This window comes from Mobula birostris, chromosome 18 (genome assembly GCF_030028105.1).
Source record: "Mobula birostris isolate sMobBir1 chromosome 18, sMobBir1.hap1, whole genome shotgun sequence".
Taxonomy (NCBI): Eukaryota; Metazoa; Chordata; class Chondrichthyes; order Myliobatiformes; family Myliobatidae; genus Mobula; species Mobula birostris.
The window spans coordinates 25,588,355-25,607,379 of NC_092387.1; positions in this window are offsets into that span (position 1 = coordinate 25,588,355).

The following is a 19,025-nucleotide window of genomic DNA, read 5'->3' on the forward strand; positions in this document are numbered from 1 at the left end:
CTTGGGATCTTCGAGGCGCAGGTACTTGGAGCTTCTCCTGGGCAGGACACGGAACTCCACCCCACGGAAGCAAGGACCCAACCGCAGGGTAACAGCAAACGGCCTGCTTACCCGACAGAGGCAAGGGACAGGAAGGGACAGAACCAACCGCAGGGTAATGGCAATTACGGCCTGACTTACCCAATGGAGGCAAGACAGGAAAGGAGCGCAATCCAGGGTGTCTGAGTCTCGGGACAGCCAGCAACCTTGGCTGACTACAGAAATGACCAAATCCATACCAGAATGACTGCTCCAATGAGTGGCAACAAGGCTCCATGAAGCAGTGGTCCTCCAACCAGGCCTAGAGATCACGAATGGTTTCACTGGCCTTCCATCAGCAGGTTGCTCCAAGGGGGACTGACGAGACAAACCAGCAGCTCACACTCAACCCCAAGTCTACTTATATTCCAAGCCCCAAGATGGGAATCAGGTGCCTATGCTCAACTCAATCAAAACAAGGGACAGCTGGAAGACCCAGAGTCCTGAGTCTAGGGACCGAACCGTGAACCGGAATGCAGACTTCATGGACCGGACTATGACACATCATGGTTCTCACCTGTGCTGCTGCCCTCTCCAGTCCCTTCCTGTATGCTGGGAGTACAAGTAAAGCCTGGTGATTGAACTTGCTGAAGTGCGGGCATGGAATGGCAGGGCAGGCATTCTTAATGGTGGTGCAGCTGTGGTCAGGTATATTGGATCCTGTGGTTCCACAGGTGATATGTTGGTGGTAGTTGTTCAGAGACTTCTTCAAACTGGCATGGTTGGAATTCCCCAGTAGTGATCGGGAAGGTATCAGGATGCATTGATTTGTGACAGCTAACCATGGTTCTCAGCCTCTACAGTGCCTGTCTGACTTTGGCACTATCTGATGGATGGCACTGTCTTTGGTTCTGTCTGATGGAATGTACACTGATACCAGAATGATGGGAAACTCCCTCAGCAGATAAAATGGATGATACTTGACCACTAGACATTCCAGGCTGGGTGAGCAGAACAGAGACAGAACCTTCACACCGTTGCACCAAGATGTGTTAATCATGTGTGTGTGTGTGAAAATGTTGGACCATTTACCGGTTTGTGAGCCTATGTGTCAAAATGTATATTGAGTCAAGTTTATTGTATGTGTGTGTGCAGAGACCGACTTCCACATCATTGTTGACTCGTTCACTGAAGCAGAAGAAAAGATTAGTGTTGGGCCAGCACAGTAGTATAGCAGCAAGTGTAACACTTTACAGCATCAGCATTGGGGTTCAAATCCTGCCACTGTCTGTAAGAAATTTATATGTTCTCCCTATGACCCCTATGGGTTTCCTGGGTGATCTGGTTTATGCTCACATTCTAAGGACCTACAAATTAGTAAGTGTTGTGTTTTTTAATACTTAAGTAATAATTGAGTAATCTTGTTGTGGAAGAAAATTAAGCCTAAGAATTAAGGGTTAACAAAATCATGAGAATAGCCGGGTGACAAGCAGGTGGGGTCTGTCTGTCTACTGGTACTAATTAGCAATAAGTACTGTAAGAAATGAGGAACTGATAGCACCCAGATGTAGTAAGTCCTGTTAGTAATGAAGAACTGATAAGCACGGATGGTGTGTGTAAGGAGGAACCCCTAGCCCTCAAGACTATAGGACTAATAGCTTGGTTTCTTATAATTATTGGGCAACTGATTGTGCATATGGGGACCCTATGTCTAATTTTGTGTATGGTATGGAAGCATCCCCAACCTTATTGATAAGGTCTAAGCAGGAATTCTTGACAGCTTAAAACTACTGAACTACATGTATTTTAAGGTTCATGCTTGTGCTCGCTTTAGCAGAGTCTCTTAGTGGGTTCTCCATGGTCACATAATAAAGTAATTAAACTGAATACTGGAGACTTTGTCTTTGTTTAAGTCTAATCAGTGATAGTAAATTTCTCTAACATTTGTATATACATAAAAAACACAGCAAGGAACAATGAGTAAAAGAACATATAGCACAGCACATGTAGAGACTGTCAAGTTAAAAAGCAGAAAACAGAAGTATTCAGGATCAATAAACAGAGAGTACTGGAAAATAATAAAAATGGCTGGATACTTCAGAAAGATAGACACATTTGATTACACAATAGATAACTGGATTTTATATACTGAGCAAATTGAACACTATTTTGAAGCAAATGAAATAGCCAAAGAGAAACAAGTAACAATTTTGCATGGTGTTTTGCATTCAAAGCATACAGTTTGTTTCTAAGTTTAACTGCTCCAACCAAACCATCGAAAATGAGCTTCAGTGGGCTTGTGAAAGTGATGCAGGAACACCTAGAACCAAATCCATTGTTGATTGCAGAACTGAAGCACAATTCACATTTAAAAGAGCAGTTGAAATTACTGTATCGATGGAAGCATCAGCCATAGATGCAGTTGAAGTGCAGTAAGGAATGAAAGTGATTGTGAGCAAAATTGTAACATCTAAGCAGAAAGTGACCTGGGTGAACAAATTACGTTACTGTTGTGGCAGGGGCTCACATTCATCAGACAAAGGTAGATTTAAAGTTGAAACTTGCAGCAAATGCAGCAAATACATACAAAGAGCATGTCAGGTAGACAAAAAATAAATGGACTTCACAAGAAAAAGAAAAAGCTGAAGTCAAGTTGCAGTTTCAAAAAGAGCACAAATCTGCATGCTCTTGATGAAAAATCTGATGATGATGAGAGTGACACAGGACTGCATAACCTTGAGATTTACAGTGTGAAATTAACAGCAGACAAGCAATATTGCTTATGCTAGAAATGAATGGCAAATTAATTAAAAAGGAATAGGTCACTGGTTTAGCTGTATCAGTCATTCAACAAAATGAGTTTGAATGGCATTTCAAAAATACTGAACTGAAACTTCCAGATATCCAACAAAAAACTTATACTGGAGAAAATATAACTTCTGTGGGAATAACAGTGAAACACAACAGACAAAAGGCCACATTGATCTTGTATGTGGTAAAAACAGGAGGACCAGCATTGTGGGGACATAATTGGCTGAGACAACTACAACTTGATTGGAGATTGCATCTGATATAGTCTGGAGACAACACATCGATTAGTTGAGGAGAGCAGAGTCAATCGTTAGAGAAGGAAGTTGGCTACCACTACCTGAACCACTTCCTGCAATCTCAGGGTCAACTCCTAGAACCACCATGGAGGAGGCCCCAGAACCAGAGATTTCTTCACAGCCACAAGTGTCACCTACCTAACAGAATGATTCCCCTTGTCAGGAAGGATGTTATCCCACAGAAAAAGAAATCTTCCACAGCAATTAAGTCTTATGCCTCAATGGGACAATTTAAAATTTACTTTTCTGTATATGTCTATATAGCAGTTATATTATATACTGTGTATAGAGGTGCATTCTATACTGAGTTGGAGCTTATAGCTAGGCAGAGAGGAGTGTATAGAATATAGAATAGTACAGCACAGTACAGGCCCTTTGGCCCATGTTGCTGTGCAACCCTCACACCCTGCCTCCCATATAACCACCCACCGAAAATCCCTCCATATACCTGTCTAGTAGTCTCTTAAATTTCACTAGTGTATCTGCCTCCACCATTGACTCAGGTAGTGTATTCCACACACCAACCACTCTCTGAGTGAAAAACCGTCCTCTAATATCCCCCTTGAATTTCACACACCTTACTTTAAAGCCATGTCCCATTGTATTGAGCAGTGGTGTCCTGGGGAAGAGGCACTGACTATCCACTCTATCTATTCCTCTTAATATCTTGTTTACCTCTATCATGTCTCCTCTCATCCTCTTTCTCTCCAAAGAGTAAAGCCCCAGATCCCTTAATATTTAGTATTTGAGTAATCTTGTGTATATATATTGGTTGATGAAGTATTCTTCTTAACTTAAATAATTCATTACCAGTTATATGTATAAATAGATGAATTGCATACATTATCACGCTACCACGTAATATGTGCACACCTTGCTTAAAGTCTAACTCAAAGTTACACTCACATTTTGGTCTCCCGTGTCTTCCTTTCAATTAGTTTGAATGTTTTGAAGTTACAAGACATACAGTAACAGTAAGGATTAGTAGATTGTCAGGCCACACTTAGATCCCCTCCAGTTCGCCTACCAGCCCCGACTAGGAGTTGAAGATGCCATCGTCTACCTGCTGAACCGTGTCTACGCCCACCTGGACAAGCCAGTGAGCACTGTGAGGGTCATGTTTGTTGACTTCTCCAGTGCGTTCAACACCACCTGCCCTGCTCTGCTGGGGGAGAAGCTGACAGCGATGCAGGTGGATGCTTCCCTGGTGTCATGGATTCTTGATTACCTGACTGGCAGACCACAGTACATGTGCTTGCAACACTCTGTGTCCAACAGAGTGATCAGCAGTACTGGGGCTCCACAGGGAACTGTCTTGTCTCCCTTTCTCTTCACCATTTACACCTTGGACTTCAACTACTGCGCAGAGTCTTCTCATCTTCAGAAGTTTTCTGATGACTCTGCCATAGTTCGATGCATCAGCAAGGGAGATGAGGCTGAGTACAGGGCCATGGTAGGAAATTTTGTCACATGGTGTGAGCAGAATTATCTGCAGCTTAATGTGAAAAAGACTAAGGAGCTGGTGGTAGGCCTGAGGAGAGCTAAGGTACCGGTGACCCCTGTTTCCATCCAGGGAGTCAGTGTGGACATGGTGGAGGATTACAAATACTTGGGGATATGAATTGACAATAAACTGGACTGGTCAAAGAACACTGAGGCTGTCTACAAGAAGGGTCAGAGCCGTCTGTACTTTCTGAGGAGACTGAGGTCCTTTAACATCTGCCGGACGATGCTGAGGATATTCTACGAGTCTGTGGTGGTCAGTGCGATCATGTTTGCTGTTGTGTGCTGGGGCAGCCGGCTGAGGGTAGCGGACACCAACAGAATCAACAAACTCATTCGTAAGGCCAGTGATGTTGTGGGGATGGAACTGGACTCTCTGACGGTGGTGCCTGAAAAGAGGTTGCTGTCCAAGTTGCATGCCATCTTGGACAATGTCTCCCACCCACTACATAATGTACTGGGTGGGCACAGGAGTACATTCAGCCAGAGACTCATTCCACCGAGATGCAACACAGAGCGTCATAGGAAGTCATTCCTGCCTGTGGCCATCAAACTTTACAACGCCTCCCTTGGAGGGTCAGACACCCTGAGCCAATAGGCTGGACCTGGACTTATTTCCTGGCATAATTTACATATTACTATTTAATTATTTACGGTTTTATTACTATTTAATTATTTATGGTGCAACTGTAGCGAAAACCAATTTCTCCCGGGATCAATAAAGTATTACTATGACTATGACATGAATTGCATACATTATCACACTACCACATAATACGTGCACACCTTGCTTAAAGTCTAACTCAAAGTTACACTCACATTTTGGTCTCCTATGTCTTCCTTTCAATTAGTTTGAATGTTTTGAAGTTACAAGACATACAGTAACAGTAAGGATTAGTAGGTTGTGGCCAGGCTATGGTTGTTGCAGGAAGCAGGTGACACTTACAGGCTAACCCCACACAGAATTGTTGATGCAAACAATGCATTTGACTGTATGCCTCAATGTTTCGATGTACCTGTGACAAATAAAGCTCTTTCTTTTCTAAATCACCAAAATTCAATCAATCTTGTGAAACCGATCACTCAACTGAGAAACCACCCAAATTCAGGAACATTTGTTCAAAGATTCAAAGTACATTTATTATCAAAGTATATATGCAGTATAGAACCTTGAGATTCATCTTCTCCACAGACAGCCACAAAACAAAGAAAACCATGGAACCTTTTCAAAGAAAAACATCATCTCCCGGTGCAAAAAAAATGAATCGTGCGAACAGCAACAAGAATATCAACCCTCCCCCACGCACAAAAAACAAATCGCGCAAACAGCAACAAGAAAGAACAAGTGAAAACAGAAAATAAAACACAATATTGGAAGAGTCCATCTTCAGTTCAGCTCAGTGTTCGTTAGTCTAATCCACAAACCGCAGACCCAGAACTTCAGCCCCACCCTCCAACAGCACGAAGAAGATGGAGAGACCATTTGAATGCAGAGTCCTTCCCGCAGAAGCAGTGAGTCAGAGGGAGAGAGAGAGAGACTGTCGCACGCAGACACCTTCCTCTGGTAGCAGCGAGCGAGAGGCTGGCAGATGGCACTGAACACTTGCTTGCCTTCCATTCTTCCTCAAAGATTTAATCGGTGAGATCAGTGTGAAATTGAGTGACTCATGGGCTTCAAGATTCTTGTCCTAAAGGCTGCTTGCCTCCTAGAACCTCATCAGAGACAGCAAAGCACCAGTTCGTTTAATCGGCCATTAAACTCTAGATCACAGGCTCCAATAGTAAAGAACCACATTTAAAAGAAGAGGAAACTTAAAAACACATAAAAGTGAATTTGGAAGCACATTGAGGGGTACCCTCCCTAACATATCCCCAAGATAAACATCCTCTAACAATCTGCCCCCACAACTGCATTCTATTGCGTTCTAATAGTAAAAACTCATGACAAAATAAGATCCAGACAGTCCTTCTAGGTGAGGTGATGCTTCATCTGTGAATCGGCTGGGGTGATATACTGTGTCCGGTGCTCCAGATGCGGCCTTCTATATAGTGGCGAGACTCAGCGCAGACTGGGAGACCGTTTCGCTGAACACTTACACTCTGTCCGCCAGAGAAAGCAGGATCTCCCAGTGGCCACACATTTTAATTCCACGTCCCATTCCAATTCTGATATGTCTCTCCACAGCCTCCTCTACTGTAAAGATGAAGCCACACTCAGGCTGGAGGAACAACATCTTATATTCTGTTTGAGTAGCCTCCAACCTGATGGCATGAACATTGACTTCTCTAACTTCAGTTAATGCCCCCCGTACCCCATCCGTTATTTATTTATATATATTTTCTCTCTCTTTCTCTCTCCCTCTCTCTCTCTCTCCTTTTTCTCCTTATACTCCTATACTCCTTGCCCATCCTCTGGGCTTCCCCCCTCCCCCTTTTCTTTCTCCCTAGGCCTCCCGTCCCATAATCCTCTCATATCCCTTTTGTCAATCAACTGTCCAGCTCTTGGCTCCAACTCTCCCCCTCCTGTCTTCTCCTATCATTTCGGATCTCCCCCTCCCCCTCCCACTTCCAAATTTCTTACTAGCTCTTCTTTCAGTTAGTCCTGACGAAGGGTCTCGGCCCGAAACGTCGACTGTACCTCTTCCTAGAGATGCTGCCTGGCCTGCTGCATTCACCAGCAACTTTTTTGTGTGTCGCTTGAAATTCCAGCATCTGCAGATTTCCTCATGTTTTCTTTTACCCATATCCTGCCTCATAAGAATGTATCATGCATGCCTGCTCACACACACCTTAGTGTACGTGTGTGTGTGTGTGTGTGTGTGTGTATGTGTACGTGCATGTATGTAAATTGGTTTACTTATGTGCCTGTATATACTGGTTAAAGAACACTATCTCTTGGAATCTGTTCTATTCATCCCAATATTCCTCATGAAAGCTAATGGCCTTGTCATTTTGGCCTCTAAGTCAGACAACAATGATTTAAGTGCATTGTCTCGATTCCCCAACGGGAGATGGTCATTTGTGGTGCTTTGTAGCACCAGTATAAAAAAAGCCCTCGGCTACAATTTCGAAAATGTTTGTATAAATGATTTATCAACAGTTGAGGCTCTGTCAGATCAATAAAGAGTTGTTTCAAGAGAAGATTGCCCTGGAATTTTAACATTGTGTAAAGTCTCCAGAGAATGTCAAATGTTGCCCATTGAAGCCTTTCCTCACTAGGTGGAAATGCCTTCAAAATGTCAGAAGAAACTGACAAAAAAGGGCTTTTTTCTATCATTCCATTGTCATCTCCCTCAGGGTGAACCAAAGGAGTTGCAAACAATTTTTTTGAAATTGTTGTTACTATAGAAATAGTTAGCTACTTTGAAATGATAGTCACTTTACAGAGACAATGTCCAGCAAAAAAAAACACATTAAGAAACAAATTCTAGATACCTCAAAGCCATAAATCCAGAGTGGAAGAAAAGGATTGCCCCAGAACGACATGTGTTTAGGTGATATCAGACTCTTAAACAGATGTCTCATACACTAGAGATAAATTATTAACCTCCCAATCAACCTCATCAAGGCCCCTGCACCTTATTTCTTTGCACGACACTTTCTCTGTAGCTTTAATCTTATATTTTGCACTCTGCTTTCTTCTTTCAGCTTCAATGTACTTACGAATGGCATGCAGAAATTGTTTTTCACTGTATCCTGGCACATGTGACAAGCATAAACCAATTCCAATGCTAACATCAGTGATAATTGGGCTCTTCTTTCAGTTCCCTCCATAGGATCATCTATCTCCATCCAAGAGAGTAGATAGAATGTCTATAGTAATATCTCATCTGATCATAAGACTATAAGACCATCAGAAATAAGAGCAGAACCAGCCCATTCAATTCATTTTGTCTGCCGAACTATTCAATCATGGCTGATTTAGAACATAGAACAGTACAGGAACAGGCCCTTCAGACCACAAAGTTATGCCAGACCAATTAAATTAGTAATCAAATGCCCAACTAAACTGATCCCTTTTGCCTACACAATGTCCATATCCTTCCATTTTCCTCACATTCACATGCCTATCTAAATGTCTCTTAAAAGTCTCTAATGTTTCTGCCTCTACCACAGCTCCAGGCAGCACATTCCAGGGACCCGCCACTCTGTGTGTAAAAAGCTTGTCCCTCACAACTCCTTTGAAATTACCCTTTCTCACCTTAAATGTATGCCCTCTGGTGTTAGACATTTCAACCCTGGGAAAAATATACTGTCTGTCTATTCTATCCATGGCTCTCATAATGTTATAAACCTCTATCAGATCTCCCTCTCAGTCACTTATGCTCCAAAGAAAACAACACAAGTTTGTCCAGACTTCATTCCAGGACATGACCTCTAATCCAGACAGCATCCTTGTAAACCTCTTCTACACCCTCTCCAAAGCTTTGACATCCTTTTTATAATGGGGTGACCAGAACTACATGCAATACTCCAGATATAGTCTAACTATACTTTTATGAATCAGCCACATAATGTCCTGACTCCTGAACTCAGTACCTCAACTAATAAAGGACAAGCATGCCATATACCTTCTTAACCATCCTATCAACCTATGGAATCACTTTTTCAGGGAAATCTGAACTTGGACCCCCAGATCCCTCTGTTGTGTCTCTTCATATTTAACCTACCAAGGTCCAAAGCTTCATACTTGGTCAGGTTAAATTAAACTCCATCTGCCATTTCGCTGCCCATATCTGCAATTGATCTATATCCTATTGTATTCTTTGGCAGTTTTCTGTGGTATTCACAACATCACTAATCATCTAGAGACTCAATATCCCACTCATCTACATTTTCATTCATGTCATTTATAGACATCACAAAAAAGCAGAGATCTCAGTACAGATCCGTGCAGAACTTCAGTAACTACAGACCTCCAGCTACAATAAGTCCCGTCAGTTGACATCTCCTGGATAGATCCTGAAACCATGTATTTCCCTTCTTTATGTATTTTACATTTGTTTTTCATCTTGGATGTGATTCTGGAACTGTTGGGGCCTGTGATTTGCTGTTTGGAGATCGTTTGGGTATTTCAGCGCTCTGCAACCTCTGAGAGGATTCCAGGCTGTAGAGTTAGCATGCGCGAACCTCAAGGTGGGCAGGCCACAGGACAGCTGATGTTTGACTCCATTTCACTGATCAAAGCTTCCATTGTCTGCCAAAAAAGCGATGTGGTAGATTGAAACATCAAGGCAAATGTGAAAGGTGAGCTCCGGCTGACAGCCTTTGATAGCTGAGGATCACTCTGGGAGATCCTGCCACTGTGCCTGGAGAATGTAGCCCAGGTTTTCTGCAACTTGGTTTATCGACTTTTCTCAGTCTTAGGGATTTTTTTTTAGTATTTGGTATTTTTTGCCCGATCCTTCTCTTTTATTTTTGTGCGGGTGGGGGAGATTCGGGGTGGGGGGGGGTCGATGAGCAAATTCCGTTTTGTTCATTTTTTGTGCAGGGAGGGGGGATTTGGGTGTTGAATATTGTGCTGCCTTTCTTTTATTTCATGGTTCTGTGGCTATTTGGAGAAGAAGAATTTCAGAGTTGTATTACTTTGATAATAAATGGACCTTTGAACCTTTGAGCCACTACCATCTGTCTTCTATGGGTAAGCTAGCTCTGAATCTAAACTGCAACTTTACCATGGATGCCATGCATCATAATCTTCTAGATGAATGATTTATTTTGCCTCTCAACCCCATTCTCTGCTTCCTCCTCATAACCTTTGACACCATTACTAATCAAGAATCTTTAAACTTGGCTTTAATTATACCCAGTGACTTGGCTTCCACAGCCATTTTTGGCAATGAATTCCACAGATTTACTGCTATCTGGCAAAAGAAATTCATCTGTCTTTCAAAGGAGCATCTTTCTATTCTGAGGCTGTACCCTCTGTCCTAGACTGCCCCTCTATTGGAAACATCCTCTCCATGCCCGCCTATTTGAGAGGTTTCAATGATATAACCATATAACCATATAACCGTTACAGCACGGAAACAGGACATCTCGGCCCTTCTAGTCCATGCCGAACTCTTACCCTATCCTAGTCCCACCAACCTGCACTCAGCCCATAACCCTCCATTCCTTTCCTGTCCATATATCTATCCAATTTAACTTTAAATGACAACATAGAACCTGCCACAACCACTACTGCTGGAAGCTCATTCCACGCAGCTACCACTCTCTGAGTAAAGAAGTTCCCCCTCATGTTACCCTTAAACTTTTGTCCTCTAACTCTTAACCCACGTCCCCTTGTTTGAATCTTCCCCACTCTCAATGGAAAAAGTCTAACCACGTCAACTCTATCAATCCCCCTCATAATTTTAAACACCTCTATCAAGTCCTCAACCTTCTATGCTCCAAAGAATAAAGACCTAACTTGTTCAACCTTCCTCTGTAATTTAGGAGATGAAACCTAGGCAACATTTTAGTAAACCTCCTCTGTACTCTCTCAATTTTATTGACATCTTTCCTATAATTTGGTGACCAGATCTGTACAAAATACTCCAGATTTGGCCTTACCAATGCCTTATAAAAATACAACATTACATCCCAACTTCTATACTCAATGCTCTGATTAATAAAGGCCAGCAAACCAAAAGCTTTCTTCACCACCCTATCCACATGAGATTCCATCTTCAGGGAACTATGCACCATTATTCCTAGATCCCTCTGTTCTACAGCATTCTTTAATGCCCTACCATTTACCATGTATGTCCTCTTTTGATTAGTTCTACCAAAATGTAGCACCTCACATTTTTCTGCATTAAACTTCATCTGCCATCTTTCAGCCCACTCTTCTAAGTGTCCTAAATCTCTCTGCAAGTTTTAAAAACCTACCTCATCATCCACAACACCACCTATCTTAGTATCATCTGCATACTTACTAATCCAATTTACCACCCCATCATCCAGATCATTAATATATATGACAAACAACTTTGGACCCAGTACAAATCCCTGAGGCACACTGCTACACACCATCCTACAATCTGACACACAGTAATCCACCACTACTCTCTGGCATCTCCTATCTAGCCACTGCTGAATCCATTTTACTACTTTCATATTAATGCCTAACGATTGAACCTTCCTAACTAACCTTCCATGTGGAACCTTGTCAAAGGCATTACTGAAGTCCATATAGACAACATCCACCGTTTTACCCTCGTCAATTTTCTTAGTAACGTCATCAAAAAATTCAATAAGATTTGTCAAATATGACCTTCCACGCACAAATCCATGTTGACTGTTCCTAATCAGATCCTGTCTATCCAGATAATTATATATACCATCTCTGAGAATACTTTCCATCAATTTACCCACCGCTGATGTCAAACTCACAGCCCGATAATTGCCAGGTTTACTCTTAGAACCCTTTTTAATCAATGAAACCACAGGAGCAATATGCTAATCCTTTGGCACCATCCCCGTTTCTAATGACATTTGAAATATTTCTGTCAGAGTCCCTGCTATTTCTACACTAACTTCCCTCAAGGTCCTAGGGAATATCTTGTCCGGACCCGGAGAATTATCCACTTCTATATTCCTTAAAAGTGCCAGCACTTCCTCTTCTATAATTGTCATACTTTCCATAACTACCCTACTTGTTTCCTTTATCTTACACAATTCAATATCCTTCTCCTTAGTGAATACCGAAGAAAAGAAATTGTTCAAAATCTCCCTCATCTCTTTTGGCTCCGCACATAGCTGTCCACTGTGATTCTCCAAGGGACCAATTTTATCCCTCACTATCCTTTTGCCAGTAACATAACTGTAGAAACCCTTTGGATTTATTTGGATATCCCCACTCATTCTAAACTCCAGCGAGTACAGGCCCAGAGCCATCAAACACTCCTCATATGTTAGATCATTGTTTTGTTCAACTATTGACAATGTACAAAGTACAAAGTATGCTGTTAGAATAAGAACCTCAGGTATGTATGTGGTGACAGGTATGTACTCTGATAATAGATTTACTTTGTACTTTGGTCTGGCACAATTGCGTTCCAATTATCAAGTCAATTTGAGCTTTTTTTGTCAAAGGTACAAGTACAGTGAGGTACAAAACAATGAAAAGCTTATTTGCAGCAGCATCACAACACATAGTTCAGATTGCAGAAGGAACATAAGTTATACAAGGCATTGGAATAAACAACTGGGCAAAATAGTACATAGGTGCAAAAAAACACAATCAGAGGCAGGCACATGGTACTGCTCGAGATGGTCCATTGTTGAGATAAGCTTAGGGCTGTGTAGGTCAAGAATGGGATGTAGGGAAGTTGCTGCATCGGAACTGAGTGATGTGAGTCTTCAGACTTCTCTACCCTCCTGTCTGATGGTAGTAGTGAAAGGAGGGTGTAACCGCAGTGCTAGGGAACCTTGATAATAAATGTAGATGCTTTCAGAAGTGCGGAGTGCTGTGTTCATGAAGGATAGGGCAATGTCCACAACTCTCTGCAGTCTCGTGCTCTTATACATTGGAATTGCCATTCAGGCCAGAATGCAGCCAGTCTGATCACCATGCTGCTTGTGGAAGATTTTAAGTTCTGGTTTATCTCTTCTTGCTCTTCTGCCATTGAGAAGGAGCTACAGGAACCTTAGATCCCACAGCACCAGATTCAAGAACAGTTATTACCCTTCAACCAGCAGGCTCCTGAACCAATGTGGATAACTTCACTCACCTCAGCTCTGAACTGATTTCAACAACCTATGGAATCACATCCAAGGACTCTACAAATTACGTTCTCATATTACTTATTTATTTATTATTATTAGTTTTTGTATTTGCACAGTTTGACTTCTTTTGCACGTTGCTTGTTTGTTAGTCTTTGTGTGTAGTATTTCATTGTTTTGATTGTATTTTAGGTCTTAGGAGCAGAATTAGTCCATTTGGCCCAAAGAGTCTGCTCTACCATTCCATCACGGATGATTTATTATCCCTCTCAAACCCATTCTGCTGCCTTCTCCCCATAACCTTTGATGCTTTGACTAATCAAAAACCTATTAACTTCTGCGTTAAATGTACTCATAGACTTGGCCTCCATAGCTGTATTTGGCAATGGATTTCACAGATTCACGACCTTCTAGCCTAAGAAATTTCTCCTTAACTCTGTTGTAAATGGATGTCCTTCAATTCTGAGGCTGGTGCCCTCTAGTCCAGAACTCACCCATCACAGAAAACAACTTCTCCACATCCCCCCACTCTATGTAGGCCTTTCAATTTTTGATAGGCTTTAATGTGATTGCCCCACATTGAACATCACCTCAGAATCTGGTGGGTAAACTGTCTTTGTTAGGTCTCAACACCTCTCTCTGCAATTGGATCCTGGACTTCATGGCTAGATCCTGTTCAAACCAAATCATTGATACTGCTGATAACACAACAGTAGATGGCCTCATCATGAACAATGACAAGATGGCATACAGAGAGTAGGTAGAGCGGCTAGTAGAATAGTGTGAGTACAACAACTTTAGTCCCAACTGGGAATACCAAAGAGATAAATGTGGACTTCAGAAAGGTGAAGGTTAACCACTCCTCACTGCACATATGCAGCCTTCTGAAAATCCAAGTAAATAATATCCGCTGACTCTCCTCTACCTATCCAGTCTGTCACTTCTTCAAAGAATCCCAACAAATTTATCAGGTAAGATTTCCCCTCAAGGAAACCATGCTTACTTTGGCCTATTTTATCAGGTGCCTACAAGTATCTTGAAACCTCATCCTTAGTAATGGACTGCAACATTTTCCCAACCACTGAAGTCAGGCTAACTTGCCGATAATTTCCTTTCCTCTGCCTCCCTCCCTTCTTAAAAAGTGGAGTGACATTTGCAAATTTCTAGTCCTCCAGAACCATTCCAGAATCCAGTGTTTCTTGAAAGTTGATAATTAATGCCTCCACAATCCCCTGAGCTACCTCTTTCTGTGAATGCCTGCAAGAAAATAGATCTCAGATCAGTGTGCAGTAACATATACAGTGATAATAAATTTACTTTAAACTTTGAACTTCGAACTTGAAACTCCAGCTCCAGTTTTAAACTTAGTTCTTATAATCAAGAAATAGTTCCTCTATAACCTAGTAAGAACATCTAACATCTTACTGACTCATCTCTCCATCAAGATATCAGTATGTTCAATACTTAGCATGCGGACTGGAAACATAAGCCCCTGTTTTCCTTGCTTGTAATGGATGCAAGTACGAATACTTTAGTTCGCTGATCCTTTCGAGGCTGCTAAGTGCATGCAAAGAAAATTTTAAGGTAGTGCAGACCCAGTGTAAGTCAACCATTTCTGAAACATTATGAGGGTTCCATTGGAAACTGCTGATAAGAATAAGTGCATGCTCAATTGCAAATGCAAGAATTTTATAGCAATAAGTTTATCTTGCTTTACTGAACTAGAGAAAAATAGCTTTATGAAGAGACTTATGTCGCCCACTCTAAAAGATAGTTGAAGCAAATTAATCCTGTTATCTTCTTGGTGAACTGTGCATCAGATTCTCTAACCAATCCACTTTGTATTTATATAAAGCCTGCAATAGACCTTGTCAATGAAAAAAGAACACTTAAGTTGAATGCTACCACGGAATATGATGGAAATGTTTCTATTTTTGAATAATTAAAAGATAAGATTTAGCATTTTGAAAGCATTGCTGGTGATTTGCCTTTGATACAATAGGTACCTATTCTCCCCTTGTCTGTATTGTCGTGGCAACCAGTTGTGTTGGGCATGTGGCCAGGTAGTTAAGGCATTCGTCTAGTGATCTGAAAGTAGCTAGTTCGAGCCTCAGCTGTGGCAGCGTGTTTGTGTCCTTGAGCAAGGCACTTAACCACACATTGCTCTAGTGTCTGTGCGAGGAGTGGTGCCCCACACAGACTTCCAATCTGCGCCTTGTAAGGCATGAAAATGCCCGACGCAGGGCTCTCATGGTCTGAGTCGACATTCCCTCCCCAACCAGTGTAGAATATTGAGCAATTTATCGATTAACAGAGTGGATAAAAGCCTTGAGGGGTTGTTAAAAATAACTTTCAAAAACAATGAATATGCAAAAGGAATATAAGAAGTCAGGAAGAATGTGGAGGCTTTGGAGAGGCTGCAGAGGAGGTTTATCAAGATATTGCATGGATTAGAGTGATATGGAGAAGTTGTAATAATTTGGGTTGTTTCTATGGAGCATCGGATTCTTAGGAGAGACATGATAGAAATTTATAAAATTTTGAGAGACATAGAGTGGGTATGGTAGACAGACAGAATTTTTTGTTTTAATAAGCAAAGTGCTTGACATCGACATTGCAGGCTGGGAGCTTGATTCGGTTCTGTGCTGTTCAATGTTCTGAGTAAAAACTTGCCCAAGTCCACTTGCATTAGTGCAGGAGCAACGACAACTGACTCAAACTCAACACACCAGGGGAGAGCGGGCAGGGTGTGCTGATGGTCATAAGATAGAAAGCTTGTGAATATGGATGGTGAATCTTAAATGTGGTGGATTGTGTTTGTCAACGTGGTCATGACCATTAAGCACAGCATCACTGCAGTTCTTCGGTTCCCTGTCCCCATCTTTGCCACTCCCTGGCACACCCCATGGATTTTGGATGCATGGACAATAGAACACAATATAGCAAGTTATCCAAGCTGTTTACCAGGGTATCCATGTTCCACATACTTTCCTTAGCAAGAGAGCAACTTTGTCAGAAGGTTATCACTGAATATGGAGAGACAAGGACCAATTAAGAATTGTCATGAGAAAAAGTGTTGCAAAGATTTGAATTTTGTGAAGATATTGCCAAGCAGATTACAGCACCAGCAACCCAGGTTCAACTGTAGTGCTGTCTGTAAAGAGTTTGTATGTTCTCCTAGTAACTGTCTGTGTTACCTCTGGGTGCTCTGGATCCCTCCCTCATTCCAAAGATATCCAAATTAGTTGGTCACATGAGTGTAATTGGGCAGCGCATGTCAATTGGCCTGGTCAGGCCTGTTATTAGACTGAATCTCTAAATAAAATAATGAATTAATCATGACTGAAGATGTCAGAGAGGTGAACATTGTCAATATAAACTTCCTCAAGGCCTTTGATGAGGTCTCATATAGTAGGCTGGTTCAGAAAATTAGATTATGTGGGAGGTCAATGGTCAGCCTAGACAAGATGGGCCAAAATGCCTCTTTCCCTGTGATATATATTGCTCTATGACACTAAACATGCTTCTCTCCCAGACCCCAAGTAAACTGAGATGGGCATCAGTGCTGTTCTTTCCCTAACACCATCATCAAAAGGAGTACAGCAATTCCAACAAAATGTTCACCAGTCCCCTTAAAGCAGTGAGAGGTGGATTGAAGCTATTGCTCCCCATACTTCAATGACAACTTCATTCTCAGATTGTTCAGTCATGATTAGTGTCTCAACATTGGATGCAGCTTAATTTCAAATGTCACCAGTTATTCACTGAATTTCTTGTATTTCTGGGTAATGAGCAAAGGGGACACAAGAAAGTGGGTTCTGCTGGGCACAGATAGCAACACGTGTTCTCTTTTTACAGGACCTCAATGGTCCTGGTCTACCCTTGCATCAAACAGTTCAACACTGCCACAACCACCACAGTAGAGGGGGTGGTCATTGAAGTTCAAGATCAAGTTCAGTTTATTGTCATTCAACCGTACACATGTATACAGTCAAATGAGACAATGTTCCTCTGGACCAAGGTACCTATTAGTTACACACATACTGTAAAAGATAAAGTAATATTACCACAAATAATAAGTGCATTTATAATACAAACATCAGGCCTCAGACAGTGGATCCCAGGTTGCTCTGATGACTTTTCTGACAACTTCTGCTGTTGAAGGCCCATTCAAATGCCTCCAAATGCCTCCAATGAACATTCAGAAGCCATTGAAATGAATCATTTATTTTAATTAAACAATACCATTATTTGAATTTTTCATGTTCAAAGGTTCAATTTAATGTCACAGGAATGTATACAATATGCATTCTGAAATGCTTTTTCTTCGCAAAACATCCACGAAAACAGAGAAGTGCCCCAAGAATGAATGACAGTTAAACGTGAGAACCCTAAAAGTCCCCCCCCTAGCTACCCCCCCTCGCACATAAGAGGTGGTGAGCAACAATCCCCTCCCACTGGCAAAACAAAAAACGCACCCGTTACCGAGCACAAGTGTGAGCTAAGTGACAGCAAAGGCACAGACCTTACAGTTACCCCAAAGACTATCGCAATTCACCTGGTATTCAGCAACCCAAAGGTTCTCTCTCTCCCTAATAAGGGAGAGGGGGGCGTCCCCCCATTTTTACAGCAAGTGGGAGACATAACAACAACTTGCTGGTTTATGATGTTAAAAAGTCTGTTTTGTCGCTTCTTATGAGATCTGTGCTCAAAGATTGCAAAGATCTCGGGTCTTCGGACCCACAGTGAAAGGTTTTCCAGCCTCCCCAATGACACACAGGTCTCCTGCCATGACACTGACTCTCGATCTGCCCATCTCCAGAGCCCCGAGATCTTAAGCTTCCGAACACTAGGCTGCCTCTCAGGCCTACCCTTTGGCATGCCGAACATCAGCCAGTCCTAAAACCCCGAGAACAGGTCCAATTCCCACAAAGAACCGAAGTCACTTGTATCTCCAGTTCAGGGTCTTCAAAAGAAAAGGAAAAATAAAGATATTAAAGATGGAAATAGAGCTGTTTCCGAAGATGCAAGCAAAGGAGTTGCCGTTTAGTGCCTTCAAAGTTCAAAAGTTCAAAGTAAATTTTATTATCAAAGTACATACATGGGGACTTCCTGTTGGCGGTGGATGGAATAGCAGCATTTTACAGCCACTCCTAGTTTACCTCTCCTACTTTCTAACCTGATCTGACACTATGACTACGAGAACTGCTAAAGGTAAAAAAGAAGATTCTTCTACATCTTTGAATTCTATTATTGAATTGATGCAAAAGCACTGAAAGGAGGCGTCTGAGGAATTGCAGCGATTCAGAAAAGAATCCTCCGAAGAGTTTCAACAACTTGGCTCTGAAGTTAAGCAATTAAGCACAAAACTGGATTCTATTCAATAAACCCTAACTGAGCACGATAAATGAATAAAAGAGAATGAAGAAATCCTGTCAATTCTAGATGAGAAAATGGACGACATGCAAAAGCGTTATGAAAAACAATCGAAGGTTAACAACGAACTAATACAGAAGATTATTGATTTAGAAAACTGAAGTAGAAGGAATAATGTACAAATTTTTGGTCTTGAAGAGTCAACCGAAGCCGATCGTCCTACGGAATTTTTTGCAAACTTTCTGGTTCAGTTATTTCCAGATATTTTAAAATTGACACCAATGATCGACTGAGTGCATAGAATACCTGGGA